The sequence below is a fragment of the Periplaneta americana genome, chromosome 5 (genome assembly GCF_040183065.1).
Source record: "Periplaneta americana isolate PAMFEO1 chromosome 5, P.americana_PAMFEO1_priV1, whole genome shotgun sequence".
Taxonomy (NCBI): Eukaryota; Metazoa; Arthropoda; class Insecta; order Blattodea; family Blattidae; genus Periplaneta; species Periplaneta americana.
The window spans coordinates 102,245,911-102,270,286 of record NC_091121.1 but is presented as its reverse complement, the minus strand read 5'-3'; positions in this window follow the sequence as shown (position 1 = coordinate 102,270,286).

Below are 24,376 nucleotides of genomic sequence, written 5' to 3'. Positions count from 1 at the left end.
GATGTCAAGATATTATATTTCATTTTTTCTCTTTCATCGTCCAAGTTATCCACACCTGTGGAGTAACGGTCAGCGCGTCAGGCCGCGAAACCAGGTCGCCCGGGTTCGAATCCCGGTCAGGGCAAGTTACCTGGTTGAGTTTTTTTCTGGGGTTTTCCCTCAACCCAATACGAGCAAATGCTGGGTAACTTTCGGTGATGGACCGCGGACTCATTTCACCGGCATTATCACCTTCATTTCATTCAGACGCTAAATAACCTAGATGTTGATAAAGCATCGTAAAATAACCCAATATAAACATCGTCCAAGTTTCGACTTCATTTAGCGCACAGGATACTTTAATTATGTAATGCGTAATTGCCCACATACTGAATTATTTGAATGAAAGTGAATAGTGAGAATGGCGAAATGATTCTGTGGTGCAGCTTAGATAGCATGTTCCATAAAGATACTGGATGGTGTACTCTAGTCGTTTGACGATTTTGGTCTTCACTGTTAGTGTGTATATAACTTCAAGAACCTACTGTCTTCCTACCAAAACGACTTGTATTGTAGGTAGAACAGCAGAGTGCCTTGATGAAAACTTAAGTCTATATTATTGCCAATGAGGCAACATTCATTACCTTGATCATTTAATATGCAGCTTTGTTTTCGGAATGAAGGTGGAGGTGATTGTGACAATGTTTAGCTTCCAACCATTTGGAAATTTACGAGTATACCTGTTGGAAATAAGGGAATTAATTGCATACCAACTTCCCTCTCAGGTAATTTAATTTCGAATACTGGCTTTAATTAATAACTGTCAGGTGGTTTAGGCACGACAATCAATATCTAATCATTTAAAGGAAGCGTATACCAAAACAGTTACAGTAGTATGGACTTTGTCAAGACTAGCACGTAAAACAGAATTTAACATTACCGGCGAGAAACAAACATTTTCTTTCTTAACATTTCTACTAATCTTTGTCACCCTCTCTCCTTCTCCTTCTTTTTCGTCTGCTACTTCTCACACTTTTCCATTTTAATATTACATTTGTTCTACTCCTTACACTTCTTTTCATCCTCTCCACTCTTTTCTTCCCTCTTCTCTCATTTTCTTAAAAGTTTTCTTTTCCTTCCCGTCGTCCTTCCACTTCTTAATCCAGTTTTCCGCTTTTTATTCTTTGTTCTCATTCACCTTCTTCTCCTCATTATTACCATTAATAAAATTGTTTATCTATTGATTAATTTTTATACACGTTGTTTCAAATGAGTTTTGTGACTTTTAATTACGTAATTTAGGAGCAAATGTTATTTAGAGGTTGTATTGGGGTCAATGTCGTTAGAAAATAATAATAGTAATAATAGTAATAATAATAATAGCAACAATAATAATAATAATAATAGCAACAATAATAAAATTAAAATAATAATAATAATAGCAATAATAATAAAAATTAAAATAATAATAATAATAATAATAATAATAATAATAATAATAATAATATCCAGACGTTTGAGATGGGCAGGGCATATAGCGCATATGGGCGAATTCAGAAATGCAAATAGAGTGTTAGTTGGGAGGCCGGAAGGAAAAAGATCTTTGGAAATACCGAGACGTAGATGGGAGGATAATATTAAAATGGATTTGAGGGAGGTAGCATGTGATGATAGAGACTGGATTAATCTTGCACAGGATAGGGACCGATGACGGGCTTATTTGAGGAAGGCAATGTACCTCCGGGTTCCTTAAAAGCCATTCGTAAGTAAGTTGTAAATAATAATAATAATAATAATAATAATAATATATTTATTTATTTATTATTAATATTTGTGTGCTGAACAACAGCCAGAGGTCAATAATAATAATAATAATAATAATAATAATAATAATAATAATACATTTCTTCACCATACCATTCTTCCTTGATGCCACCCATCAAAGATTTGAACCATTATTTTGAATGGTTTTCGTTATGTCGATCATTTTTATTTACCTAATTGTTTTCAGTTTTAATAAATCTATGGGTAATTTTTCTGTTGTATAGTACATTATAATTTGTAATTAAGGGATGTGTATTAAATGATATTTTGTCATCCCTTCAACATTATTAGATTTTAAGGTTAAAGTCTTTTATATATTAATTCCATACAATTTTGAGCATAACTGTGTTATGAGATGACTCGACACTGGATATTGTCAAATAATGATATTTTCTGTTCATCTAATCAACATGCAACAAGGCCAATGACTTATCACGCAGAAAAAATATAAATACAAGGAAACATATCCCTTCCCTGAGGAACGGAGATCCTTTTCCACTTCTCAGCAAGCTCGTCCGAGGTCGAGTGGTTAGCATCTCTCCCTCTCACCGTGGCGAGAAGGATTTAGGATGAAGTGGCTACTAGGATGTTTTTCTAGGTGTTGTCCTGTTTCCTCAGCATAATAATAAATTAATTATCATTCCACCGACACTCTACCACCCTTCACACTGCGAGGTCCAAGTCTTCAGAAAAAGAAAAAAAGTGAGAGAGGATTTGAGAAAGTCCCTATGATTGCGTGTATCATCTATTAGTGAGATCAGGTGATGGAATTAGGATAAATAAATACAATTTGCTCTGAAATTTAAGTGTGTATAATGAACGTAATGAAATAAGGATGAATAATAAGAATGATAATAATAATAATAATAACAATAATAATGCAATAAAAGAATGCACTATTAAGAGCACAATTAAAAAACTGTTTTTACACACAGAAAATTAAAAATCAAACTAGTATAATACATTATAATATACACAAGCATATAAGAGTAGGGAATTCCGTGTAATTTGGACTACATAACTTAAATCGCGGATAACTTCATTCACTGCAATAATAACAGTATACATTTTATAAACTAAAATCAGTATAGTGCACTGAATGATTTGATGAAGCTAAAGATTAATATAAATTGTTTAAAAATAGTGTTTATAAGAAAATGTCTTTCCGTGTAATTTGGACCGGAAAGTCGTGTAATTAGGACTGGTATATATAAGTTTCCGTAACAAAGTTTAAGTTATTAAAGTAATTCTAAACAATAAAATGTAACATTATGATACGTAGTACGACCCTTTGCACATGAGGCGTAATAATAATACAGTTCATCCAGAATTTCGGCGCAGTCTTCATGGGCTCGCTTTTTTACAACCATTGCACTGAATACAGTGATCAATATAGCATTTGTCATATACTGAAAATATTAGGTCTGTAGTAAAGAGTTTCTTCTTTCTATCTAGCCTTGGGGTTGACCTCGGCGTCGGTATCAACCTCTTTGGGAATCCTTGTGTGATGTTCTAATCAACATCACACCAGATGCAATCCGTTTCTAAGTTCCTTCTTCCTCGCTCCTGCAGCCTATGCTGAAAGCAGTGAGCTGATCTTCACGGGAATAAAGATGTCTCTTTCAGGAGAAGACTCTCTGAGAAGATCTTCAGATGTTGCTGCCTCTGAAGTTGTGTTTGCAACCTCCATTGGCCAATGAGCAACCAATGAAGATGCAAAATCTATACCAAAAAATAATTTCTGTCAACTGGCCACAGACCACTTTCCTGAAGCTATTCCTTTGTTGGGACACCAATCTGCTGTGTGTTGAGCAGGATTTCAGAATTTTCTCTCAATTTACTGGAAATGACACAAGGCATAAAATTGTTCAAAGGCTTGAAAAATTGTATATCCAATAGTTGCATCTTGGGAGTGTAGTCTGACGGCAGTGACACCGTAAGGACACCATTCTGTAGTGCAAGATCTAGCCATCAGGCTTTTCTTATGGCTGCTATGACCATTGAGAATGAGCAGCACTTTCTCCTCGAGGGTGAGCTTTACTGTTCGCATGAAGTGCCGTATCCATACACAGACTGAGTCAGCATCCATTCACTCCTTATCTTGACAACGGAAAAGTGTCCCAGAGTAATGCTCCAATGTTAGATATTTCTTCATGAGTTTCCTGAGACAGATGAACATGGGAGGCACATAGAACCCACTAGCTCAGCATAAAGGCCAGTCACACTGTCCTCTTTCACAGGAAATAACTGCACCCTTCTAGTGCTTCCCTTTCTGGGAAACAAACTTCTCAGGACATTGGACAACCGTATGTGACTTCTCGCTTATTATGAAAATTCATAAACTTATATTCGTCGACATACATCTCTAGCAAGTCGAAGAATTTTCCAACAGCGATCTTAATGAATCCTCACACTGGCCAGGGACATTGACTCGGGCTGCCAGAGAATAAATTAGGGGTTTCTCTCCAGGAAACCGGAGAACTATTCTTTCCAGCAGATTTTGCCCTTGTTAAAACGAGCGTTTAACTTATTTTTAACTACTGTCTCATAAGCTTGTCAATGTAGAGAAATAATATTATTCATCCCCTTTTTTATTTTTTTTCGGTGCAATAAGTATTTATGAAATTGAAGTAATACATTATAATTACCCACAAAACATGCTTTCCAATTGCAGAAGATATTGGACCAAATCTTCTTCAATATTTTCCATCATATTAGCTCCTACACCTGGATATTTTACCTGAGAATATTAACAATCTTCCAAGTTATTTAATGTGGCACGAATAGTTACAAGACGCGAGAGTCTCCGACTTCACTTCCCATCCGAAGGAAGGCCCGCTTTTGAATTTTTCTCACCAGAAAAATTCCATCTCCCTCAGTCGAGTTTGAACCAGCCTTCTGCGGATTTCGAAGCAAGCGTACAAATAACACCACCATTGAAGGCGATATTTGTAATATTGATAAATTATTACTTTTAATATTACTAAAATAATAAATGTTTAATTTAATGTGAGGAATATTAGAAATTCGCCCGTGACCGAGTGGTTAGCCTCTCTGTCTTTCACCTAGGCGACCCGGGTTCTATTCTCGTTTGGGTCACTAAGGAATTTGTTACGGACAGAGCGAACCACATTATCATCATTCCACAATGTACATAATCACTCTCACTCTGCGAGGTCCAGAGCGAGGCTTCCAGAACAAATTAAAAATAGACGAAAGTTTTATACATTCTTATATAATAAAGACTGTTTCAATGGGAAAACCTTACTGTATTTATGTTTGTGAACATAAACTAGAACTATGAGGTACTCTATGTGCCTTTCTAGAATATTTATATCTGTTAAATAATAAAAGTCCTCATTCAACATCGTCCTTACAATCACAGGTAAAAACCACGCACAAATGCAAACATTATAACTTCTTCAATGGTCCAAATTACACACAGTACAAAGACTTAATTTGTAAACAAATATTGCATTATTGTAAATAGACGAATGCAACTATGCTATAATTTATCTTAATATTTTCGCAGCACTTGAACAAACAAAACACCCTCTTGGTTCAATATCAACAGGGTGTACGTTTTTAAGGATTGTGACTAATAACTAATAAACTTCTTTTCTTCTCAACCCCTCAACATTGAATGCTACAGCAAAATAACGTGCAGGCAGAAAGCTACACTCAACGATCTTGCTATCCTTATCTAAGACAGAGGATGACCAAACTTGCATATACCAAAATTTAAATCAATCCAAATTACACGCCGGTCCAAATTACACGGACTTTCCTATCCCGTAAATATTGTTACTTTTATTAAAATCATTTACAGTATATTTGAGAAATGTCAAGCATGTATTAACTTTCTGCAGTTGCGCATGTATTATGCCTATAGATGTTTCGCGTGTATGTAAAAAAAACTGAACAACTTATTAAATATATTGCAACCTTCTCCAGTGGGATTACAATAAACTCTGTCCAGTAGGTTACAGGCGTTCAGAGCTAAAGTATATCAAGTCAAAAATTCTCATAAATTGAATATAATTCATTTTCTGAATATCTGAAGTTGGATATTTTCCGAGCAGTAATGGATCAAATCTTAATTCTAAGCATTTTCCGGTAGGTGACACCAGTCACTTTTGGCTCAGATTATTTATTCACGATGTTCTGAGCCATAGTGGAAAAGTCACCAAAGCGTTGCATCAATTAACACCACAATTGTTTATATTTTATAAATCTAGAATTTGACAATGGAGCAATACAATTATTGCTACTGAAATTAGATAATCCACTAGAGCAAGTTAACTTTAAGTCCTATTATCTCAAAACTACATCTCATGGACTTGATCCCCTTTAGCTCTGAACACCTCATTTATATAAGTGCGGACTCCCCTGGAATGAACTCATTCACTTTGTTTATCGGCTATGACATTTACCATGGAAACGTCAGTGTGATTTCCGTTCTACAAAATTCTTTCATTGTTTATATTAGTGTACCTAGGTCAAATATAGATGTTACACATTGTATTTAATGAAAATACACTTACGTTACGGACATCAGATTTCTCTTTTACTGTATGGTGCTTATGTGACTTTTTTCATTGCTATGGCTGTGTGGATAGTGTACAAGCTTCCTAACGTAGCAGTCCGTGTTTCGATTACTGGCGTGAAAGAAGATTTATCTCCATTCCATGGGACTGAATGTCTGTCCCTTGACTTTTTATTTTCCTATGGATTCTCCCCGGCGGTCCAGGATAGTACTAATCCCAAGGTAAGGAAGGTCAGCAATGTCTATGTTCATTAAATGAAATCCCTTCGCCTATGTATAGCAGTGGTTTGTAAGACGGATGGAGTTAAAACTGAGAAAGAAAGAAAGAAAGAAAGAAAGAAAGAAAGAAAGAAAGAAAGAAAGAAAGAAAGAAAGAAAGAAAGAAAAAGGAAAGAAAGGAAGAAAGAGAAATTTGTCTAACAAGAAAGCGAGATAGAAACATCTTTTCTAGACTGTTTCAGCTCTGCCTTTATATGCGGTAATAAAATCTCCCCTTTTCACATTAAACGCAATACTCCAATGCTTTTGATCCATAATATTTTTATGTTATACTCTCAAAGCTGTATATTTTACTGATGTCTGTATTGTTCCTTGTGAAATCCGTGTGTTGTACAAAGTACAAAGTGACTTCAAAACACTTATCACTTAAAATCTCTACAATATGTTTCACTGGAATGGTTCAAAATGTATGCACAAAGTTTCATCAAACTTGAAGAGAAAATAAAATATAAATGGACAATGAACAATGAACATTAAAAAGTTTCTTGAATGAGGACGAAAGAAGAGTTATGCGAAATACATAATAGTTCAGCTTTTCTATTCACTGTGCCGAGACGCCGGAAGTTATCCAGGATTAGCTCTGATTGGATTGAGGGAAAACCGCGGTAAAACCTCAACGAGGTAAATTTCCCCAATCAAGATTTCATTTGGACCCGAGCTCGCTCGTTCCACGGCGTACCAGAGAGATCTGCAAAATTTGTATGACTTTCAGTTTCAACAAACCAAACAATGAGTTTGATTCCTGGCAAAATCAAGACCCCGGCCAGAAGTCTGGATATGCACGGTCTGTCACTGTCCAAGGAAGGACAGTAATGTGCTCTAAATTTCTAAATTTTGTGTGTAACAAAGATAGTAGGCGTAAAGAAATAGAATGTTATATCTGCATTGAAAAAAAGAGTGACGATAGTGTATTAAGGCCGTGGCTAAAGAGAAAGACAGGCTACGGCGCGACGTCACATTCATAGTCATAACTAGACTTCGTTGAATTGCCACACGCAGCATGCAATCAGGTTGCCGACGTACGGTAGTATAGAGGAGGTGAGCGACCGACCGCCCGGTCTCGTAGTATAAGCAGTTCATGTTAAGAGTTGTGACCGGTCCAAATAGATAGAGCAGCTACAGCTAATGTATACCTAGGTAAGCACTTGTTTTTGCATTACTGTGGTTGGAATAGTCAAAGCTTAACAATTGCTCAGTGCAGACAAGAATTCAATCAAACATGCTACAATGAGAGTGTTGCTGTTCCAAACAATGTACCCTGGAATACCCTTCCCCCCGCAGCCAGTCTTGACCCGTTGGGGAACGTGGTTGGATGTTGTTAATTATTATGCAGAATTTTACGGCAAAATAATGAAGGTAATTGATGCATTGGATAGCGCAGACATTTCCGCTGTTGCAGCTGTAAAATCATTGCCTTCTGAACAGCTATTGGAAGATATTTTGTTCATTGATTCTAATTTTAAAATCGTGTCCAAAAGCATCATCCTGTTAGAATCGTCTAAACTACAACTGTCAGAAGCCCTTAATATAGTGGATAAAGTATCACAAACCGTTATCCAAAATAACAATTAACTAATGTCAGAAAAAGTGAAATGTAAATTTAGAAACATTATTTCTAAAAATTCTGTCTATTAACAACTTCGTATTATAAATGATGTACCATCGGGTCACGACAAGACATCTGAAGATGGTGTACTAAAAAGTAGTGACTTTCCGTTCTTCAAATATGTACGTATTACATCGTGTGATGTCGAACGTACATTTTCCCAAAATAAAAACTGTTCAAGTGACCATCGGGGGAGGTTACTATGCGGTCGTTCAAAATGTGCGTAACTCTTCACCGCAGTGCACTTATTCAAGGATGATGTGAGCATCTTACATTGAATTTTAAGAGTTAATATATCTCACTATAAAATAATTGTATATTTACATGTTTAGACATTTCCTACTTCAATGATCATTCATTACATTTCTTGAATGCAGGATACAGGTTTTATTGTAACCGCAGTATACTGCTCAGTGTTTACATTAGAGGCATAATCCATCCTTTGCACGTCCCCTTCTCATACAGTCTATACTCCGTGCGCAGTAAACTTTGCGATTCTCGTGGCAATCCCACGAAATCTAGTCATAACATGGCAAACATTGAATAAGTTTATATATATAAATGCACATTTAACATGAGTTTAATATAGCAATTCCTTTGTTTCTTAGAAATTTGAACATGTATTTATATTAGGCGATTGTCAAGATGGCCAAGACTGGACCATGATAATCACGTGACTCCGATTCGTGCCGAAGCCTGTCTTCCTCGTAAGCTACAATAAAGGCTGCAGTAAGTCTCACTAGTGTAATACGTAACTAGTCAGAGACGTATGCAATGGAGGGGAAAAGGAACTGGCCACCCCACTCCATTATTTCTTTTATTTCATTTTTTATATTTTTATTGGGTTATTTTACGACGCTGTATCAACATCTAGGTTATTTAGCGTCTGAATGATATGAAGGTGATAATGCCGGTGAAATGAGTCCGGGGTCCAGCACCGAAAGTTACTCATCATTTGCTCGTATTGGGTTGAGGGAAAACCCCAGAAAAACCTCAACCAGGTAACACTCCATTATTTCCTGGTTTAGTTGCCTCATAAGTGATGTCTTATTTGTGTCATCTGTGAGGTTCGAACTTGTCTTCGGACAGATGATTAAACAATAACAGATACTTTAGTGATTTCCATTTCTGTTTATGTGATTACTGAAGCTTGCATTCTGTTTCCAGCATACAGAAGTTGCTTTCTTTAATGTTCTAAAAACATTAATCATAAAGTTGACTACAAACTTAAAACATTAACGGTCTCATTAGTGATTTCTGTTTTATTGGTCTGTAAGATGCTTTCAAAGGGCACCAAAATAGATTGGGTAAGGTTTAAAGTATTCAGTTGTGTACCTGAAACGCTTTTTAAATAGAAAAAAAAAATATGTTTAGATTAATAACAAAACTACATTGCGTAAATAATGAATGGGGTGCTAAAACATCGCACATGGTCTTCAACGTAGCCTAATTTTCTACACCCAGTCCTCAGAGAGTTAAACAAGTAATAAAAAATATATTACCTCAACATGGAATACAATGGAAGCTCTTAAGTTTGACAGAAATCAAGTTCGACATCCTATAGTTCGACTGTTTACGTAGGAGAATAGACACGCTCCTATAAGGGCAATAAGAAATAGGTTTTCCATTTGAATGGGAATTGGTTATGTGTCTTATAGTGATACTTTTCTTAAAGGAAAGCAGAATATTTTATTGATTAGGACATCCATATTGATCACTGATTTTAAATTAATGAACTCTTCTTTTTCCATTTGAGAATTGTGTCATTTTTTGAGACGGAACAGTCGAAATCCACTGTGGTACTGGAAGCGCATACACAAGTCTCGGGGCGGGCAGGAAATGCAAGTACGATACTGTATTCGTTGATGGTTAACCAATAAGAATTTGTATTTATTTCACCTGCCACACCCACTACCCTTATTGGACTGAACTTTCAATTCTGTTTTTGTCGAACTTAGGAGAGTCCACTGTACTTAAATTCGTCATTATTAATCCTAAACACACATACTCTTCAATTGATCTACTTGATATACGAAAAAATAACACAATTGGACAGAAGCAGCAGGTTAAAGATTTCTAGGATGATAAAGACACTGGTGTCTTATACCCGATTTCACTTTCGATAACATCCCTTGCGTAATATTACACGTCTAAGAACAAGAATTTATCAAGGATATCGAATAGTTCAAAGAAAGGCCGCTATCCCCATCTTCAGCACCATCAAGGTGTTTAGTCACTCTCTCACTCATTCGTTCACTCATGAAACAAGTACGATGTCTTCACGTTGTGTCGATCTGTATTTGCGTTTCCTAGTGGCGATCTCCACGGCGTTATTGTTCTGCCACTTACTTTTTATTCAGCATTCAGTCTTTCAAGTAGGTACCCAGAATGTTTCTTTTCATCTTTTGTTGGCACAAAACTATTCTTTAAAACGTCATTGTTTCTATAACACAAAGTCTCTACTCTAACTTCATGTTAAGTTAATTTAAAAAAGGAATTATTTTGTGTTTATTCGCAACTCAAATCTACTCCAGTACAATGGCGAAACTAGGAACAAGACAAGCGGTCAACAGGCTTGGAGCTCACATATTCAGTTTTTCTCAGCCATAAACTCCCTTGAAAGGACGCTTTTTGGTGTACCATTAAAATGTTTCCCCTCTCATTTCCCCCATTCATTCAAACATTTATTTAAATTAAATATGAACGCTAACGTCGAAATTAGCAATGACATATTTTGAAAGATAAACTACTTAATTATTTAGGAAAATTGTTTACATGTGACAATAAGGTAAAAGAAGATATAAAACCCCTATAAATGTGCAAATAATGATATATTGCATTAGACTTATACAGTGCGTGACAGAGAGAATTAATTAAAGAAAAGATAAATGATACTTAGGTATAGGCCTATACACACACACTCTCTCTCTCTCTCTCTCTCTCTCTCTCTCTCTCTCTCTCTATACGCACACAATATTTCGTACCGTTTAAATTGTGTAGCCCTATACAAAAACAATTTAATTCTATAAAATGTCTTTTTTAATTTAGAAAGTTATTGGAGGAAGTTCGCTATGCAGCTATTTTGGAACAGGGAAAACTACGAATACATAACAAAGAAGCTTATTGTTTGTATAATGGCCTCGATATTGTGGCAAGACCTAATCAGGGAAAATGCGATGAACTGGGGGTGATTTAAGAGCTCCTGAAGAAAGAAGAGTTAAAATGGGTTCTAAAGTAACTCCTTTAGGGAAGAGACCACTGGGAACATCTAGGCTTAGATATTCGTATTTTGAAAATTTAAAGTATGGTCTCAGAATTATTAGGTATCAGATTTTCTGTGAAACTATTTGTCGGGATGGAGAACAGTGGTATTTTATTATCAAAACATTAGCCAAAAATATAACAATAATAATAATAATAATAATAATAATAATAATAATAATAATAATAATAATAATATATTACTTGCTTATTAGCAATAAAGGAAAGCTGGTGAGACGCATACTTTCATGAAGTAGTGTAAGCCGGTATAGACATTACTTGAAAAGAAAAGTTTATGTCCTCAAAATTGCTGGATTCACGGATTGTTTTAAGTAAATTCATTACCTCCTCCGACATCATGTTCGTTACATGTAAAGCAAATAATATATTATACTTAAATCTGTTTTTTTTTTTAGTTGTCATTGATGAATTTCGTTAGATTAGCTTTTTAGTAAAGGAATTGAACAACTTAGGACAAAACTTTATCTGTGGTTTAAATTGGCAGTTGTAAAACGTTAGGTTCAATGGATTTTTGTATGGTTTCTTCTTACATTCGTGAGCAGGTAGTCGTCGAGAAAGGTTGTCTTGGAGAGCAGGTAGAATGGGTTGTGAACTAGCAACGTACCGGGCGAGGATTGGTACCTGGGCGGCGCGGGCGGTGAAGTGGATCCCGGCAGCTTCAGGCCAGGGGAGTGCGGAACCGACCCTGAGCAGCTTTGTGATCCTGATACTAGCCATGCTGTTGGTGATTGGAGGAGTGGAACTGAACCCAGGACCTGTGGAATCTGTGAAGTGCGGAGTCCGCAAAAACAATTTGAGGACTGGCCTTCTGTGCATCACCTGTTCGACGTGGTTTCACTTCAGCTGCCAAAAACTCAAGAGGGACCAGCATATTGAGGAGAACTGGCGGTGTTGGGAATGCATGAGGGACATAGCTGTTGAGACCACGGACACAGAAATTGAGTCGCTGAAGAAAGAGGTGGCGGAACTGAAAGAAAAGCTGCAACAGACGGAAGAACGACTGAGAGAGATTGAAGCAGAGAACAGGCGGCTACGCGAGGAACGACACGGGGAGGCAAGCGAGGAGAAGCAGATATTGGTGATAGGAGATTCCATAGTGCGACATGTGGGACATGAAAATAAGGACCTCGAAGTGCTGTGCTACCCGGGGATACGAGTCGACGAAGTGAAACAGAAACTGGAGCAACAGGAGAAAAGGGACAAGAAAACTGTAATATTACTTGTGGGGACCAATGACCTGAGGCGACGATTCGAGTACGTTTTGGGAGATATGTACGACTTGGCGGTAAGAACGAAGGAGCTGTACCCCCAGGCGAAGATAATTAGGGGAGAGTCGGGTAGTATCGGACATCGGGTAATATCGGACAGTGAGTTTCTTTCATCTACCACACGATGATAGTACCTGATTGGCATGGTTACGTTTCTGTGATGTCGCATAGAGAAACGTAACCATGTCATTCAGGTACTACCATATAGTGGTAGATGAAAGAAACGCACTGTCCGATACTTCCCGATGTCCGATACTACCCGACTCTCCCCTATCAGCGGGATAGTGCGGCGACGAGATTTTCACTGGACTCGGATTGGGCGACTCAATGAGGCATTCGACTGGGTGGCAGATAGAACGGGAGCAACATTCGTGGACCCAAATTCGTGGATCGGTGACGGGGACCTGGGACGTGATGGAGTCCATCTAAATCGACGAGGAGCGACGGGACTAGGAGCGCTGTTCTCGAGGGCGGCGGCAACGGAGAGGAGCAACGACCGGGAATGACGGCGGCAAATAGTATGTACGAGTAATATTACTACGGCGGAGGAAGCGGCGACGGCGACGGCAACGGCAACGGGAGAGACGGAGGCGGTAGCGGCGGCCACAGCGGAAACAACAGGGATCACCAATATTATGTCATGTAATGGTAAGTCTTTAGTGGTGCTGCAGGTGAATTGTAGAAGTATTTATAATAAATCAATTGAATTCTGGAACCTAGTAGATTCGCATAATCCTGACGTCATAATAGGAACGGAATCATGGCTTTCCAGCGAAGTAGCAGACTCAGAAGTAATTAGAAACGACTATGTAACATACAGACGCGACCGTGTAGGAACAGGGGGAGGGGTTTTTATATGTGTAAAAGAGTGCCTGCAGAGCGCTGAAAATTTTAAGGACTCGGAGTTCGAAATGTTGGGTGTAGACATAGCGGATGATTATTCGCGAAACATATTACACATCATCGGTTTATACAGGGCCCCGAAAGAAGGCTTGAACGTACTGTGTAAAATAAGAGATATGTTGGAAAATAGAAAAATCCGCGGGCAGTATGTTATCGTTGCAGGGGACCTAAACTTGCCTCAGGTAAACTGGCAGGGTACAATAGAGGGAGGGTTGAGTCAAGCCCAGTCATTAGTAAACTCACTCATCTGGAAACATAACTTAATTCAAGTACAGGGCGACAAGGGGAGATTCGTTACTAGACATATTTCTATTAATACCCTCAGAAATAGTCGCAGGTATTGAAGTGATTCCAGGTATTAGTGACCACGACGCGATAATTCTTGAAATATTATGGGATGCTAAGTACAAGCAAAGCGGAAAAAAGAACAAACATGTCTTGCAATATAACAAAGCGGACAGAGAAGGCTTCCAAAATTATCTTAGAGAAAAGTACTCATTATGGGTAGTAAAGGGCAGTAGTGTAGAAGAATGCTGGGCGGAGTTCAAGCAGATTATATTAACAGGAATACAGAAATTTATCCCGGTTAAACGCTTATCAAACAATCCCGATCCGGAATATTATAATAAATAAATACGGAAACTGAAAAGAAACTAAGGAAATCCTACAGACAGCGCAAGGAAAGCCTTGCAAAACAAACAAAATTCACACACCTATCGAAAGAACTGCTTAATGCGAAGAAGATAGCGCAGGAAAATTACCTAAACAAACTTTTCAAAGGTGAACAAAACGGGTGGGGGGAATTTTATAAATATGTGAAGAGACGACGCAAGGAAAATTATTCGAGCCTCCCCCTAAAAAATGACCGCAATCAATTTATCGTACAGGACAGCGAAAAAGCAGAAAAATTAAATTCCTATTATGCCACTGTTTTTGGGATGAGGACAATAGTACCACACTTAGCTTCAGTGGAGAATACGGGTCAGTTTTCTATCAAGCCTAGGGACATAAGGAGAAGGATCTCTAAATTGAAAACTCATAAATCAGTAGGACCTGATGGTATCGCCGGAGACGTACTAAAATTGGGAGGGGAAGCCATGATTCCCTATCTAGTGCGTATATTTGAAATATCAATTAACAATGGTACTGCCCCGCGAGATTGGAAAGATGCAATAGTGGTGCCAATTTATAAGTTAGGATCTCGCTCAGATACAAAAAATTACAGACCGGTCAGCCTCACCTCTGTGGTTTGCAAACAGATGGAACACTTGATTTCAGCTTATCTAAGGCAGCATTGGGATGACTCAAATTGGTTACATAACTGTCAGCATGGATTTCGGGGGGGTTATTCATGTGAGAGTCAATTAGTAACGGTATGTCAGGATTTAGAAGACGGAATAGATTCCAATAGCCAAGTAGATGCAGTGATTATTGACTTTTCACGCTCATTCGATGTAGTCCCACACGATATATTGCTGGTTAAACTACAATCAACGGGGATTGACTTCAGAGTGCTCCAGTGGATCAAGGAATTTTTAACTTGTCGCACTCAGAGAGTACGGGTAGGGGAGGAATTATCGAACCCAATTGAAATTACTTCCGGGGTCCCGCAGGGGAGTGTCTTGGGGCCTCTTCTATTCTTGGCTTTTGTAAATGATCTGCCAGTTAATATCTTGTCTAGGGTTCGCTTATTCGCGGATGATTGTATGGTATACAGGAAAATAAAAAGTCATGAAGATACTAATCTTCTCCAGAATGACCTCAATAGAATAAATGATTGGGCAATAGCCAACAAAATGAAAATAAATTCTCTAAAGAGCAAAGCCATCAGCTTTACAAGGAAAAGAAATAAAATAGTCGCATCGTATACGTTAGGGGGTGAAACCATTCCGGAAGTTAACAAATGTAAATACCTCGGAATAACAATTAGCAGCGATCTCGGCTGGGGGGAACACGTTACACATACAGCGGGAAAAGCATGGAGAGCGTTACACTCTGTGATGAGGGTACTAAGAAAAGGTTCTGATAAATTCAAAGAGATTGCATATAAATCACTAGTACGTCCAGTAATGGAATATGGTGCTGCATGTTGGGATCCTTACAGATTAGAACATATTAAGACACTGGAAAAGATTAAAAAACGGGCTCTTAAATGTTGTCGGAAAAATTCACCATTAAAATGGGACACACTCACGGACAGGAGAACGCGAATTAGATTATGCGCACTGTTCAAAACATATAGAGGTGAGCCTGCCTGGAGAGAAATAAAAAATAAGTTGCAGCCGCCAAATTACTCTTCAAGGAACGACCACTCACATAAATTGAGGGAAAGAAGGCAGAGGACGGACATGGAAAATTTTCTTTTCTCAGTCGTACTAGCAGGGACTGGAATGCTTTACCTGCAGACTTACCAAAGGCTTTACCAACAACCAAAAATGCATTTAAAAATAGGCTTAAGAACCTTACTAATAGACGGTAATTATACACAGTACTTAAAGGGTGTAAATGATATGTTGTTATTGAAGTGTTGTATCAGTGGAGAATTATGTTGTGTCAGTGAAGTGTGTTGTATCAGTGAAGAAGTATGTCGTGTCAGTGAAGTGTGCTGTGTAAGTGAAACGTGTTCCTGTCATTGAAGCTTTATAGGTTATAGTGGCAGTGCAAAGTATTTGAACAGTGAAATGTTTTTGAAGTGTCAGTGAAATCAGGATAGAATCAGTGAAATGTGTCGTAGTTCCAGTGCAGTGAGTGAGTTGACAGCGAAATGAGTGTAATGTTGAAAGGTACTTGTGCAGATATGAACATATACTCGTGTGTTTTAGTTCGATCTTAGTTTTAAGATACAAATTAGAATATTTCAAATGTCATTTTAAGTGATCGTTTCATTTAATTTAGTATATTCCCTGATGTTGTTGTTATTATTAATATTATTATTATTATTATTAGTATTAATTATTAGTATTATCATTAATTGTATTTTAATTAATACGTTTATTATTGTCATTATTGAGTGTAATTAGTTACCACTGCCACCGGGTATATACCCATTGCAGTGTGAATAAATACATACAAGACATACATACATAAATTTTCTCTTATTCTTAGCATAAAGTATTTAGGAAATAGGAAAACGGATAAAAGAAGAAAATGTAAAACTGTTGAGCATGGGAAGGGGCTTCTGTCACGTAAATAGACACGACAAATATTTAAAATGAGATTCAATGTTCAAATATACAAATTTCATCTACACGAATAATGCAGTTTAAGGTGTTAGGTACAGCTTACATCAGTAAAATGTTTGGAAATATTCAACATTTTTTTCCTCCGTTACTGTATCTTGTACAATAATGAAAATTGGTATGTTTAAAACACTGTCCTTCTGTTACATGAAAAAATATTTTTACGATTTCAAAAAAAATATTTACATTTTTTTTTTTTTTTTTTTTCCAAAATTTAGTTCACTTTGCAGTGATGAATGGTTTCCCACACAACTAAAAAGCTATGCAACATTCTCTGATGAAATTTTTTTTGTGTATTTATACGTGTCATATCTACAATATGGTGCAAAATCACTCCTCTAGCTTTCATAGATTGTCTGATAAAAAATAAATTCATTTAAAAATGGTCATATATCAGTATTTTCTTTTAACGCAAAATAAAAAAAATATATATTATTTATTAAGGAATGTAGTTGAAAGAGCATGATATTATAAATATGAGTTTTAGCAATAAAATAAAAAGCGAGAACACATGAAAAAGTTAACAAGTTTATGAGTTATGAGGGAAACGCTTCATTACTTCATAGTAAACTGCCACCATTTTTAATTTTGAAAAAAGAAATTTTTTTTAATCGTAAAAATATTTTTTTTCATATAGCAGAAGGACAGTCTTTTACACATACCAATTTTCATTATTATACAACTTATAGTAATAGAGGAAAACAATGTTGAATATTTCCAAAACTTTTACTCTGTAAGCTGTACCTAACCTCTTAATACAGTTAGTAAGGATTAGGCCTAATGTAAAAACATATACAAATAATTTTTTCCTAATTTCTGAAAACATTGTTTTCATAAAGCACATTTTCTGGAGAATGATCCATACATAAATTACAGTCATATTTTGTTACTTTTCTGATTTGATCCAAAGTTCAAGATTCAAGAAATCGAGCTTGGGGGTGCGAAATTCATAGTGTAGTATTGCATTTAACAAAGTCCAATTAAGTGGCTCACAGAAGTAGAAATTTTCAGTAAAGATTCATTATTATAGGATAACCATATAGGTTTGTGTATATTTTTAAATATACTTAGCAACGAAAATGTATTTTAATTATTTTCATACGATGGATATGTAATTGTTAGACTCTCGCTCAATATAATAAAAGATATTTAAAATCAATTCATTAAGTGAGAAGCATTTCAGTTTTTGAAGTTCCGACACGGCGGCTCTGCTTCATTTGTTATTTTCTTATTTGCGTTGTCAAAGAGTTGAATTAATATAATGCTAATACATTTTGACGTTTTCATTGTCATTTTGCACGAATGACTATCCAGAGAATCCATAGGAACGTCAACGCATTATTTAATATTTCATCAATCACCAATTCCAATGACGTTCCTGTCAGAAAAATCAAATTAGAATTCATCTGTTACATTCCTGATGTGCCATTGTCTCCCAGTAGACGTGCAGCCAATGCATAGATTTACATATTGCAGTATAAAACATTACAAAGGTATTTTTACCGAGGTATATTAAATTTTGTGTGAGTTGACATAAAACTATCAAATCACTCTCAGTCAGATATTTCGATTGCGCACTGATTTCTACTCTTAAGATCAATAAGATATGTAAAAACCCTACTAAAATATTATATGTTCTCCAATACAGGGTGGGAGTGAAATAACCCTGCAGAATTTTAGAGCGAATAGCTCATGCTGTATGTAACAAAAAAGGTACAGTACTATATTGGTGGAAACTTCATAGTTTTCTTAAAAAAAAGGTAACTATTGCGAGGAGGATCGTGATTTTTGTCCATATCGATAGAAAATATAATAAATGATCATTTATCTATGTGGCGTATTTCAATAGCGTGAATGGTTTTTTGTGTTAATTTAATTTTAAAATCACTAATTTCAAGCCACTGAACGATGCGAACACATTGCAACGTTGTAGGCAGAGAGGGAGGTTGGAGGTAGTTCACTTAGGGAGACAGACCTGAGTTCATTAACCTCTTATATATGTATTACGAGAAGAAAGAGCAGTATGTTAACGGCGATGTTGCCAGACTGCTGAAACTACCAACTTAATTGTCTAATTAACCATGCATTTAATCACAAAACGTATTACAGGTTTCTATACATTTAAGTGTACCCTATCGTCCCATTTAATCTGCAAAATTATTTCACTTCCATCCTGTATATTATGTACATATTAGAGATAAACAACGATCGAGAAAACGAGATTAACAGCGCCCGCAAAGCCGAAAACCCAAACGACAATGTTGTATTACGTTTACGTCGCGTCCTTGACGTAAAGACTGGTTGTGAGTGTTTCGAGACTCGATATTGATCGTCTCCCGAAGTCCCGCAGTCAGCAGCTGTTTATACCCGACTGAACTTTTATCTACTTTGGCAACTGTTATATATGTATACACAATCAAGTAGCCTATTTGAAACATCTCTATCTGTGAGCGTATTTTAATCCGTTCCCCAGTTTTTATTTCATTACTAGTGCCTTATTAAAAGACTACGAATTTTCTTTTCATATATTTAAGATCAAGTGTGCAATCTGAAGTGAAAAGATATTAATGTCATGTTTTATGTTTTTTATAAATGAAAAGTTATTTGAGAATTGTTTTTTTCTTCTATTTATATAACCATAGGTAATATCATATAAGAGAACCAGTAGATTTTAATAACTAAGATACTGTTATGTTTTGTATTTTGTATCATTTAAACATTTATAATGGAGCAATTCCACGAAAATGTCATACTGAGGTGAATTTCTTGAAATTCATGTAGAAGTATTTTTGTTGAAGCAATCTGTTTCTTTATACTTTAAATCGCCTTATCTCGTAAGATAATATTTAAAATACTCTTTCTTTTAGTCTGTAACTTGCTGCAGATCTTGTCATATTCCAAACGCTTAAAAAACACGTATAGATATTTATGTTTCGTGTCACAATTTGTACATGTAAATTTGTTTTATTTCGAGCCGTCTTTTTTGTATACTATATTTTGGTCTTTCCGTGAAGTAAATATGTAATTAGTTGAAGTATCCTAAGATCCTAAATAACTTAAAATCATTATAATTATTTGTACTGTAAGTTACGGTCAGTCCGTCACAAGAAACATACAAAAACTCTTCAAGACAGCACAATAATTGTCAGATTATAATTTCCTTTGGTATTCTGCGTTATTACTACATGACTAATAAAAAAGTATTAGAACATTTTCTTCTAAAGTGATTTCGTTTTCCGCAGCGGCATTGTGAGTGACTGACATGTCGCGCTCTCAGCTGTTATGCTGTTCATTCTCATGGTGTGCTTAGTTACTTGGAAGGCCTTGGTGAAGTTATACGTGAACTGGTGATAAGTGTGCAGTAATTATATCTGAAAAAAGCAAAATGAGATTCAGGCAGCTCATTGGAGTAATAAGCAGGTCTCAATATTTACTGCTGTTGCCTGGTTTAAACAGGAAGATGACACGGAAGTTCAGAAGAAATCCTCTCCATTAGTGTCAGATTATGTAGCACATGACAAATAGGCTATGCAGTGAATGTTTGTCTACGAAAAGTGTTTTCGGAAATTTGGCGATTCGGTGGTAAAAATATTTTCAGAGGTGGTAAAAATATTTTCAGATAAAGCAGCGAGTCATTTTAAACAGAAGTAAACATTAAGCAATGTGACATTGCTTGCTCGCATATTTGGATTTAACATAGAATGGAACTTCTTTCAGTCACATCATGGCAAAGGGGCCGTGGATGTGATTGGAGGCCAAGTAAAAAGGATGGCTTGGATGCCTGCGAAATCGGGGAAGAAGATACAAAGCGCTACAGAATTTTGTAACATTGTGAGCAATAAAAACATCCAAATTATTGTTAAGGAGGTAGCACAGATTGAGATAGACGAAGAAAAAAAGTATCTCGAAAAACGATTTGAACATCTTGCAACCTATTCCGGCATCTCATGGAGTTCATTACATGAAAGTGTTAGATCCCTATGTTGTAGAATATGTACAACTGTCTTGTGAACAATCAGTGCGAAAGGTCCACAGGTTCCGTGTGTAAAAATAAACTAAAGTTTGTTCAGATAACAAGTGACATATTGACAGTGTTCCTGCACTTGTTAGACTAAATAAGTGAGTCAACGAGTGCCGTGGAGTGCTTCTACGTGTTTAATTCCAATGGTTCAAATTCAATCTAGAAGTAGAACTCAACATTCTAATTTATTATTATGAACATAATATATAACAGCCATAGGCATGGGAAATATAAACTGTGATCTGCGTCACCTTATCGTAATCGATAGGGAGGTCAGTGCCAAACTGTTAGGAACGCGCTTGAATAACGTAACATACTGTCTTACGCTGGGGAGTTGATGCCATATAGAGTGATAAGCGCTATCAAGGTTGCTGTGACACCCTTATAGTCCTAAAATTAAACACCAATGCATATGGCTTGTATATACAGTATTTAATCACAGAGAAAGAACTATATATATTATTAAGTAGGCCTATGTAATATTTGTATGTGCATTAATTTGTGTCATTTAAGATGCATGGTTAAGCAAACTAATTTTTGTATTCTGGAAAACATTTTATTCATTTAAATTAATCGTTATGTTAATTTACTACTTATCAAGTTTCATATTATTTTGTACTATTTACGGTTCTGTATGTGCAACTTCATTTTATAATTCAGAGATGTCAGTCAGTTACAGAATGAGGTCAGGTTACATCACTTTTTCGGCCCTAACTCCATTACTAATCGTGGTTTGGAGGTCGTTTTCAACTTAAACTGAAGATTACAATTTTCTTTATGAACTAGCTATATTTTGCAAAATTGTATCAGAAATGACAATTCAGAGAAATCTGTGGAGAACCATGTTCACCCGAAGAGAGAGTTGACATTTATGTCAGTCTGTTACACACACTTTGGACGTAAATAAATAGTATACTTTTCCTATTAAAGACGTTTATTTTTATATGTATCTTTAGTGTACACTTCCCTCTATAAAATCCTGCGGTGACACAGTCTAATTTCAACCCATTATACAATTTAGGCAGACATTTTGCTGTCAAAATGTACTGTAAATGTCAGTCAGTTACACGTGGAATTGCTCAATGTTATTTATTTCAATGATGTATGTTATTCAAAGTTACGAAATTTTTTTCACGCCGACCAAATGCTATTTGGAGAATGACAAGCGAGACTCGAAGCGCAGCGAGAATGACGAGTCGAGACTCGAAAGACAAATGCAGCGAACACAGCGAGCGAGAGCGGCAGTTAGTTTTGTTCATCTCTAGTATATATGCTCATGCTGTTCCTTGCCACATAACAACCATTTATTGGTGAAATCATTTATGATACACGACAATTGCAGTTTACAATGCTGAGAATGTTAAATTATTATTATTAGTGAAGTTAAAATACTCGAGCCTTATTCAAAAAAGAGTCACTCTGATTCCTTCGGTAAGAAGTTATCAGCTGACAGTATATTAAACTTCATACCGCTAGGTAATAAATACCCGTTACCTGAGAACAGACAATACGGTGATGCTGTTACGGTAATGAAGCTATGACAAACATTATGGTAGAAAAGTTTCAGTGAAAATCTTAAGCACCTGGTTTGCTGTAATTTTCTATATGACTGATCAAAATAGAAAGCAACTGTAATGTTTATGTAGCATTACTTTTCGTGCATCCCAAGCGCTGTGTTCTGTTCAAGTTTTTTCGAATATGAAGAAGTTCGATATTCGCCTATGTAAGTTCGATATTCTTCGATGTTCGCTCTGCAGACGGAAACTTGTCTTGTTTGTTGCACTTTGTTACAAAAATATTCGGTTTCCTTCACTCTCATCTCTTCATGTTTTAAACGTCTATGGATTTTGGCACAGATCTCACTTTTAGTCATTCATGTGAAATAAGACGAAGTTTGTAGTATCTGGTTTTCCTCTCTTGTGTTCGAAAAATGCAGGGCACTAATAGAGGTCATTTTCACCGAGATGAACCAATGGTGAACTAAACATGACATGGGGTACCGAAGATCTCAACCTGTATTGGAGTGCATATAATATTTTAGTAGGGTTTTTACATATCTTATTGATCTTAAGAGTAGAAATCAGTGCGCAATCGAAATATCTAACTGAGAGTGATTTGATAGTTTTATGTCAACTCACACAAAATTTAATATACCTCGGTAAAAATACCTTTGTAAGCTTATCTGTCCTTAGTATTTTCGTCAAATATGCAGACTTTGTTTGGAATGAAACTCTACTTCCCTTCGGTAATAATTTGCCAGGATACTGAACCACAAACCATTTGTTATCTGACTGAGTAGTTGTATATTTTCTTCCCCGAAATTCAAGGCCGCCTCTTAGCAAAGCTTAACAGTGAATTGATTTACGAAATTATTAACAAATGAATTTATATACATATATCAATAACAAGGGTACAATGATGAAGAATGTTGGAATATTCTTAGCAACATCTTGTAACTAGGAGTACTTGAATGCGTAATACGGATGTTTAATTGTGAAAATCAGTAGAATCCCGTTTATCTGAAATAATGTGGGCGGAGGTGATTTCAGATAAGCAATTTTTCGAATAAATAATATATTACAGAAATTACACTTATCTGTGAAGGAAAAAATATGATTAAAAATCTCTCTGCTGGTATTGTTATCAGGCGCTATAAAAATTTATAAATCACACCTTAGAGTAACATTATCCACTTAAACTATTCAGATATTTTGATTGGAGTTTTATTTTAGCAATATTTATTTGCTGCTATGTTCCTCCACCATTTTATTTGTAAAACACCTGCTGGTGATGACTTCTCACTTTCCTCCACAAAATATAAAGCAATCTGTATCTGAAGATTTAACAATTTTTTAACTTTCTAACAGCTTCAATGTTCGAGAAAAACACACTTTAACACTATTGGAATGTCTACTAGAAGGTCACAAAGTGGGCGTACCCCATATATTCTTATTTAACTTACTTTGTGAATGTTGAATGTGAATGTTGCTACCCTCATGTTTACGTTGGTAACGTGCTACAGGACGCATTGCAAGTGCGCCGGTACCTGAATACGATCTTTCCCAACCGGTGAATTGGAAGAGGATCTGCAGATAACCAAACTTCTTTTTCCTGGCCTCAAAGAAGTCCCGACCTCACGACACCTGATAATGCTCTCTGGGGGTTCATCAAGGACAAAGTGCGAAATCACCGCTATAACACAACGGCATAATTACGAGCACTGAGGAAGATGCCTTCAACGAAGTGACACTTGATTATCTCCGCAAAATATTTGCCAGGACAAGAGCAGAATAAAATTCATCTGTGCTTTGAAAATGAAGAGCGTTAAACTATCAGGTACATGCCCATATCAATCGATCAATTAATCAATAAATAAATCATACACATCGTAGTGTCGTAATACATGGGGGAGTACGCACATTTTGTGAC